Source organism: Protopterus annectens, chromosome 6.part0 (assembly GCF_019279795.1).
Source record: "Protopterus annectens isolate FY-2018-M chromosome 6.part0, PAN1.0, whole genome shotgun sequence".
NCBI classification, from domain to species: domain Eukaryota; kingdom Metazoa; phylum Chordata; order Ceratodontiformes; family Protopteridae; genus Protopterus; species Protopterus annectens.
The window spans coordinates 945,836,864-945,846,863 of NC_056737.1; positions in this window are offsets into that span (position 1 = coordinate 945,836,864).

Below are 10,000 nucleotides of genomic sequence, written 5' to 3' on the forward strand. Positions count from 1 at the left end.
ATATATATATATATATATATATATATATATATATATATATTTATATATATATATATATACCATATATAGAGAGGCAGACAGAAGGGGAGAGAGACAGTGAGAGAAAGAAAGAGACACAGAAAGGCATAGAGTGATGTAGTGCTACAGCCACTTGTACACCAGTTGTGACCAGTGGCATGTGCAAATAGTATGGTGAACTCTAGTGTGTAATAGTAGGTAGGTAGGGGATCTTGTGTGTGTCCATGTGTTTTTGTATATATTCCACACATAGCAGAATACACATGCCCAAGAGGCCTATGTCTGTGCAATGGTCACTCATTTTATGGCCCTGTAACTAGTGTCCTCCACAACAGTGGCATCCCTGTCAGTGGTAACCAATGTCATCCATCCCAACCGCAGTGGCAGACACTATCCAAATACATAAGCTCAGTGGTGCATGCGATAACTACATAGCATTATAATGTATACAGCTATATAGGTAGTGGCTCAAATCTCAACAACGGCAACTCAGTGCATGTGTGTAACTATATCTCCCTGAAGCTGTGTGTCCTTTATACTTGCCATCAATATGTTTTCTCCTGCCAGCTCTCATGATACTACATGATGTGTCTCACATGGGGTATTTGTTAAGGTGGAATCCCTACTCTGTGTTGCTTATGTATGTGCAATATGTATACATGTTAAGGCCATGTGAGTAGACACTGCCCCTAAATAACCCCATGTATCAAGGCATAAATGCTAACTGCCACCACCCACATTTGTAGGTACTGACTGCGGAGACTGTAAGTTGTGTGCTGTCACTGACCTACCAAATAATTTTAACACACTGCAACAGGGTCTTACATCGGGTATATACTGGTGCCAGGATCCGTGCCTCAAGCTAAATGCAGAAAACAGTACCAGCATACCATACGGCAAGAACATGGCCCCACTGTTTGCCACATCATTGGCAACCCCATAAACACACAACCTGTGTTGAGAGGCCTGGGTACTCAGTCTGATAACAGTGTCACATTCAACCATCATGTAGTGGCAGTTGTCAGAAAGGCCTTGTAGCTGGTTCAACTCATAGGTAAAGGGAGTACATCCAGAGAAAAGGTGGACATTACCTCTGTATAGTCCTCAGTCAGTAGAATAATAATTTAGTACAATGCCCAGTCTGATATGTACCTATTTAGACATCTGCACCAACTGGAAAGGCCATGATAATACCTACAAAGGTAATCCATGGCCTCCATCACCTGTCCCATGCAGACAGCTTGTAATTAGTAGTGCCCCACTCGGTATAGGACAGGTTGTGCAGAGGTGGGCTGTAGCATGCCTACGGGGCAATGTTGGACCCTGCCCTTCAACAGCTGCCCCATATATGTGAGCCTAATTCCTTGTGCATTACTAGCACAACAGGCCTGAATGTGACATGCGATATCAACAAAACCTGCTTGAGAGACAGGTTTGTATCCCAGAGGCTGTCCAGTCTCAGGAATGCAGTTCCCCTACGTGTCAAACAGAGTACCATGCAGACTCTCATCATGTGTAACCATGATGAGTGGATGGGATACCACAAATCTGTCCCAGGGGTCACAGCTGTGTCCCTCAATGACAGGGGCAACAGGTGCTGACTGATGATTCTGTTATGGATAAACTAATGCCTAGGCTTGTAAGGGCCTCAGGGCCAATACCCTAGTAACATTCTTTGAGCCTATGATCCTATGATACTGGAATTCTGTAAAGCAAACCCTAAGCCCACATTAGCGACACCCACAGCAGACAATCATCCCCTTTCTTCATATATGTCTGCGACATCAAAGGAAGCACTCAGGTCTGCTCAGTAGTGGTGGTCAAGGACACCGAATATACAAGCAGTGTCGGTATACCATACATGTTGCCTGTCAGATTCAGTGTAGTGTTCACCCCCTGTCTCCCCATCAGTACATCAGGACACACCCAGTACCTGCCCCTTCCACTTATATGTAGGGAACAGGTCACCACTGCCACCTCAAAGTCATGGATTTCAGCCACCATGGGAGCATATCAAATCACAGGATGCGTCCTACATGACCCATGTATGACCCTGCAGCACCATAAGGCACTGTATTCCACCAAGACCTGACTACCACCTTTCTTCCAGCCAAGTGGAGGACATCCACTGTCACCTCTTCACACTAAGGTGGAGCGTCCACCAGTCCAGCACATTATAGACCCATCAGCCTAACTAGGCTGCTTTGCAAGACCATGGCACCATTTATAGTGAACCTTATTAACAAGGACATTGGTGAGCTCCACACACTCCATCACACACAGTTAGGTTTTGTTAAAGTTGGGATCATGTCTGCTACAATTGGTTGACCTCCTTGGCACAGTCACCACAGCCATGGACTGGGGTGACAGTGCACACTGCCTACCTAGATGTGGCCAAAGACTTTGACAGTATTTCCCACTTGGACATAATAGAAATACACTCCCACCTAGGCATCAGTCCATATGTCAGCAGATGGGTAGCACACTGGTGCACTGACAGGCTCCACCTGGTCCACATAGGGAAATATTCCAAAGTGGTAGACCCATACCTAGCAACATAACCTGGTGCTATGTGTTTGGACCTCTGTTATGTGTGATGTACTCTTCTGAGGTGCAGGGCACAGCCATTGGGCTATGGCTGACCATGTTTGCAAATGACTGCATGCTGGGTGCTGTCACCGGGTTCCCTACTGATGTGGACATCCGCCAAGAGGGTGTCACATAGACACATCACTGGTGCCAGAAACATGGCCTCAGGCTGCATACCATGGCATGCAACATCATCCCCTATGGGTAGAGTGATGTCCCCACATATTATCACAGTACTAACAACATCCTAAGCATGCAATCAGTCAATAGGGTTATGTGCACACAGGTTGATGGCAACATCACATCTGCCCACCATGTTGCTTCTATTGAAAGGAGAACATTCTACATGGCCCACCTCATACATAATGGTATGCCATCCAGGGACATGGGGGTCACAAAATTCTTGTATTCCCCTTTAATAAGGACCATTATTGAGTATAATGCCCTTGTGGTCATTTACCTGGCAAAGCACATGCAGCAGCTTTGGAGATCACAGAGGTTCCCCAGCAGGGGATACCAGGGCCTCACACATCTACTACACACAGATTATCCCATCCTTCTACTCAGTTTCAAACAGACTTCTCACAGGTGACATCTGTCTGGCATACAAGGAGATCATGGACTCCACCATGAAGGGACTACTGCACAACTGCAAGTCAGGCTCCACTCTGTTTACCTGCACACACACACCTTCAACCTGGTGTGACATCAACAGAACTTGTTGGTGGGTCAGATGTATGTCCCACACACTAATTCAGCTGTGAAATGGACACTCTGTCTACATCAGCCAGGGTAGCTATTTACACCTGTTCAAGTGAGACCTGAATAACTGTATGGTTAACAGGACATACTTATTTGGGATACCACCTATGTCCCTGTTGGACTGGGGCATTGGGTGCTGACTTGCATACACATGGGCTAAACTCTGGGCTAGGCTTGTGATGGCCTCAGGACCAATAGCCTAGCAACCTCATATGATCCTATGTATACCAGTTATGGCCTTGTGTGCTGTGATGGACTGTGTTGTTATGTGTCCACCTCCATCACTGCCATCTACTGTGGTGTGTCCCCTATGGGCGACATACCAGTACCATGTCATACATCCACCATTTGACCAATAGGTGAGTGGTACAACAGGTGTATGGGGACAGTCCAGCAACATCTGTGTGACACAATTTCAGACAACACTGCAAACGTGTTGTTGGGTATCCTCCTTGTTGGTGTCCAATGTACACAGTGCACAGATGTTTGCAGAATGTGTACATGTGCCTGATCTATGTGGACTCTCTACCAAATAAATGTGGATGTCTGGAAAACAGTTGGACAATATCTAATGGTTGTTACCAGACTGTGCTGAATCTGGCTGTCACACACCAGACACCTCAGAAAACAGTTATGGTACTTCAATATCTGTTACTATATTCACCCCCTCACATTGCATGCTCAATATGTACACTCAGTTGCTGAGGTGGAGCCTGTGTCCCCCCACTACTTCTGGCTATAGCCTGCTGTCCTGTTGTATGGGGTCAACAGGTGTGCTATCTCTCAGGTGATGATATATAGGTGTTGAGTGCACAGTGACCTAGCCAGCGTACATCGGGAACAGTCAGGGACACCTGGACAATGTTTGAACTATGCCTGTGTGACATTTGCAGAGTGAGTGGAGCAGACTGACAGTACATCATGTGATATGGCAGCTGTATTCACCACTACTGACTGTCACTATTGTCTAATACACGATAAAGTTTCATTTGTACAAGAGCTGGCCATTGCTGGGGGGACTCAGGAGCCAGAACTGTGATCTATGTCACAGCAGACAGAGCCAAAAGGGAAGCCTGTAGCTGCTGGACAGCTGATTAACAGCAACATGTAATTCCAAGATATTTACCACAGACCTCTATTGTTGTAATCCCTACTTCCCATGCCTGCATTCCCCAACTGCATCCGATTACATGGGGAATACTATTACATACATGGTATAGTGCTGTACTCCTTTATGTTCAGAAATCCTGTGGTAGAATGCTAGGATAGCGCTGTCTGTCATCATAGAGAAAGTCACCAACCTGTGTAGCATAGGCAGCAACTTGCTTTTGTAAGTAATGCTCATAAACAGATGATCGCCTTTACACCAATCTGTGGCTCAGACTTGTTAATTGCATTCAGAATAGCTGGTTTCATTTTCATTAGCCAAAATCATGGCGACACAGTGCTGTGTTTGAGGCCTTCTTGTAGGTCAACCCTTTTCTTGGCCTGTGAGCAGGACATTATCGAGGTGTGGGGACTACAACATCACAGAGGGTAGGTTCAAATACTGTCTACTGTTTGGATTTATGTGGTATGTCCATAGCTTTGCATGCTGTGTTTGGGCATTGTGAACAGACTTTCTGATTATGTGGCAGTTTACTGTTTAACAGTGTGGGTTGAGGTCAGTAAGGAGACAGACAGATGTGAGTGTCAGACATCATTTGCATCAGAATATGCATGCTGCTGCAGTAGCTGCTTGTCTATCAGCTGTGTATGTTTGTAGGAGAAGACTTTGACACGTCTCTGACTGTCACTTGACCATTCTCTCCACTTCTTTATGTTTGGGTGTTGTCTGAATTCCATGTTCTAGGTGTTTGGGAGGTATGGTAAGTCTGTAGGAGGTAGCTGAGCATACTGATCCATACGTTGCAGGCTGCAGTTGCTGCATTCTGCCCAGGAGTCAAACTGGGGATTGCAAACACATTGCTTGACAACAAGTTGTATATGTGAGTGAGGGAGCAGTGTCAGCTCTTTTGTCACAGCATAGCCAGGGTGAGGGTATCCATAACAGTCCAGGTCAGGTATGTGCCTCTGGTACATATGTTATGTAATACTGCCATCCAGAGAGTGGTAGGTGATGTTTAAGACACCTATACATATTTGTGAGTGTGTCCCAACCTACAGGCCTTTGAGATGGTAATATCGGTGGTAATCACTGCAGTAGCAGAAAAAAGTTCTGCTTAACATTGCACAGCTCAGTCATTTAATTGTTTTGACAACCATGTACTTGACATGCAACACACTGGAATGGAAGCCAGAACTGTGGGTGGAAAAATGTTATGCATGCCAGGAATGTAACAGATTGAGGTACAGAGTCAATACTATAGCAGGTATATTTGCAAGACATATGTGCATGCATACAGTCTGTTACACAGGACTAGCATGAACATGTGCGATCGGATGGGTATGATGTGTGACACTGAACTGTCATGATTTCATAATCTGAATGTGTACTGACTTGACAGTACATCAGCACACAGCATAGATTGTGTGACAAGTATGTCAAATGTTGGTGGCACAACTGTGGAGATTCCACAACAGTCTGTGCAGTTGACAGCTCTACCTGATATCCTAGGCCTCATGTGCATCCATCAACATTTATTTGTTTGTGTACTGGTTTGGTCTCTGTATCACCATCCCAAGTATGTTGTCATTTTTCCCTTTATATAGAGAAGCAGTGTGTAACTGGCAATAAGGATATGTTTCTGGAAACAGCTATTAGCTCTCAGAGCTGAGTGGACTAGTGGGCTAATGCACTGTACTGTAGTTGACAGGGTCCTGGGTTTGAAACTTGGCAGTGCTGAATATTTTTGTGAGTTGTATCACTGATAATCATGATATGTTTCTGGAAACTAATGCAATTGCTGAGAGTTGAATGGCCTAGTGAGCTAATGCACTGCCCTGTAATTTACAGGGTCCCGGGGTGGAAACCTGGTAGGTCTAAATTTTTTTGTGATGTGCATCACTGATAAACAGGATATGTTTATGGAAACAGATGCAAGTCTTCAAAGCTGAGTGGCCTAGTTGGCTAAAGCTCTATTTCATAGTGAGGAGGGTCCCATATTCAAGACTTGTTAGTGTGGCCATTTTGGTGATGTGCATAACAGTGTCAGAAAGACAGAAGTTGATTAAAGCAGTTCTAAGCAGGTTTGCGTATCGCAGTGCAAAGCGGCACTTAGGCCCACTTAAACCCATGTTATTTGCAAAAATGAAAAGAAAAAAAGGGACGATAGGAAAGTGGTGAAATTGGGGTAAGCAGGGGGAAATACAATGTGAAAGGCGGGCAGGAATATGCAGGATGAGTGTAGGAAAGGACCATAGCTCTCCATTTCTTCTACAGCAACAGCTATGCAGGTTGCGGACAATCTGGAATTTGCAGCATCACATCCCAGAAGGAGGGGGTGTGAGCAACAAAACTTTGTTGATTAATTGGTGTAATGATTGATTGATGGCAGTGCAGGTGTGGGAACAAATGGAGAGCTATGTATGGGGGAATATTTTTTGTGGGACAGATGCTCATTTTTTTTTAAGGAGAGAGTGGAATGTTGGGGAAGGGGTATAGGTACATGTGGGGAGGTAAGTTCAGTAGGAGTGGTAGAATTTGCAAACAGACAAGACAGATAAGACAGCAGACAGGGGTGGTGTATGGCACATGACGGGTGTAAACACCTTGGACTGGGAGAGTATTGTGGAATCGGAGAATCATGTGCCCCTAGATGGCAGCAGTGGGATTGAGCTCCCCACCCATGGGCAGTCACCACTACTCCTTCAAGGACATGAAGGTGGCTTTGCTGGGCGCTGGGCGCTGGGGCTGGCTTGCCCCTCCAGGTGCACCAGTTTGCCCTCAATCTGGTACACTCAATTGTCTATATCATGCTGGACAAGCCTGTGCACCATTGCTGGGAGCTGTCACTAGGTGACCACTCTCTCTCCATGCCCATGCCTAGGGGGGACAGGCCCCATCCCCTGAGGTGGTTCTACCCGTGGGTGGTGCAAGACCAGCGGAGGGGGCAGCTGCAGGTTTGGTCTCAGATGTGCTGGGACCCAGTGACACAGCCGGTTGAGGTGGTGTAGGTGGATCCACATGAACCAACCTACCTGCTCGTGCTATGGTGATGAGGTTTTTAAAGTGTATAGGTTAATCATGTACAGCACATTTAAACATTAGTTATAAGGGAATGCAAGGGTGTTCCAATTAACCCAGAATAATAATATTGCATACCGTACAGAACACAAGAATAAATGGAATAACAGCCAGTATGTTAACAGCATACCAGTAACAGTTACAGCAGAAGACCAACAACATTAGTATTGCAACAAGGTATGTTAGTAAGCAACCATTGTCATTTATAACAATAATAAAACACAAGGCCTAACATTAGGTTTTGAAAACAACATATGTGAAAATGAAACCATACCCGTAGTATAACAATAATAATTTGTGATGCAGATAAAGGGCGGGGGAAGAGAGAGAGAGAGAGAGAGAGAGAGAGAGAGAGAGAGAGAGACATTCCATTAACAACAGTATAGGCTACATTGTTTGCAACAGTACTGTTCTATACTCTACAGGTCTGCCCTTGCTTTATGAATATAACTGCCCTATAGCTTCTGTAGCATGTACATACCTCTCAAACTATCCAAGCTGTAACACCTACAGGTGCAAAAGTATAGGGGAATATTATGTCAGGTGGACATATATGGGTAGCAAGGTGTACTGTGCACTGTTGTTTTGTGAGTGTGCTACTGACATATTTGACTGGATGTTATATGTGTGTCCAAGAGTTTGGCAACAGTGGCCACTATCTGTGACAGTGTGGCACTTGAGAGACATGTATCATGCACAGTGCAGTCAGTTTAAACTTATCATGCCGTCCTTGGCAGGCATGGGGTTAGACTATCAGCAGACATACAAAGAAGAACCAGGCATGCAGCCATACCAGCAATAAACTGTTTTATTTGTCTTGTCAACTAGGAATAGTAGTGTACTTGCTGGTGTATTTAATGAAGTCTCATCACCTTGCTGAGGAATGCTGTTTACACACTAGTACATCTGGATACAGAAATTACTATACCATTGATACAGCTACTACAGACATTTATTTGCCTGCATGTCCTGTGGGGAGAAAATCTGTTAACAATACGTACCTGTTTCTATACATTTTCAGTTGTACTTGTCTGTTTCTATATATATATAGTAGTACTTGTTCCTGGATTTGAACCCCAGTCAGGGTATGGAAAAATGAACAACATACACATCATTTATCAAATTGAGCTATTGAGCCACTGTTGTGTGCTGATTGACTGATATGTGCTTAGAGCTCACCTGGTAACAGTCTCACCTGGTAATATATAGTACTATCACACAAGACTACAGTGACAGTTGAACACACATGCATGACATTCATGCATGACAGAGATAGTAGATGAACTGTGTATTATTACTTTGAATGTAGATGTACACATCTAACCCTAGTGGATGGGATTATGTGTGATGTGTACAGACCATATTGGGGTGCTGGGTTGCCTACCTGACTCATATACAGTTGCAGAGTGTATATTTGCAATGTACAGCTATTACAGTTTCATACTTGCTTGCATCAGAGTAACTACATTCAGGAATGCATATAGCTGACATGCAAAGGTTAACACAAGACAATCCTGAGAAACACACTATAATACCTTAGACATTACTAATCTAGGTTCAGATCATAGTGCAGAAGAAATATCAAAATGTTTTATATCTTGTTGTATAGCTCCACATCTACACTTTAGCAAAACAGTACTTTATCAGCCAGTCTTCAGTCACTTCATGGTATTATACTTGTGTTTACTTCACAGAACTTGTGATACTCAATTTCTTAACCAACAACCCAAAATATACACATTTGTTAAAACACAGCTTTATTCTGGGTGACATGAAACAGTGATTGGTATACATCTAACAGTCTTTATTGTTGAATATTTTAAATAATGCAGGTGTTGGAAGACAGCTGTTATTCCACCAAGTTTGCGGTACTAACTTTATTTCATTCACAGTTCTGACTGCAGTTGTACTTTATTTCCTGAAAATGATGAATGCAGTTGATTTATTCTCTTCACAGTATGAATGCAGTAGCACTTTATTACTAGAACATTATTAATAATACGGTATACACTTGCTATTCCTTAACAATAGTAATGTAGTAGTAACTTTTTTTACTTCACATTAGCAGGTTTCATGCCTTCATCTATACTGAACTGTAACTGGCATCACTCACTTATATCACTCCAAGTCTATGAACACATTCTTTGCTGTACACACAGAACAGAATATATCTACTGCCAGTTACTGCTGTACTCTTTCTTAATTGAATTAGTATATATTGCAGGATATATTTGTATTCACCACACTCTTGGTGCCACCTGGCCAGGTGCCCTGCATGGGCCTCCAGATTGCGACCTCTCTCCTCTACAGCTGTGGGGAGAGAAACACACCATTATGCATACCTGTCTATCAGATATTCAGACTAGACTTTGGTAAATCAATGCTTCCTATACTTACAAACTTATGGGGCATTGTCATCCTAGGATCTTGGATCCACTGGGCCAA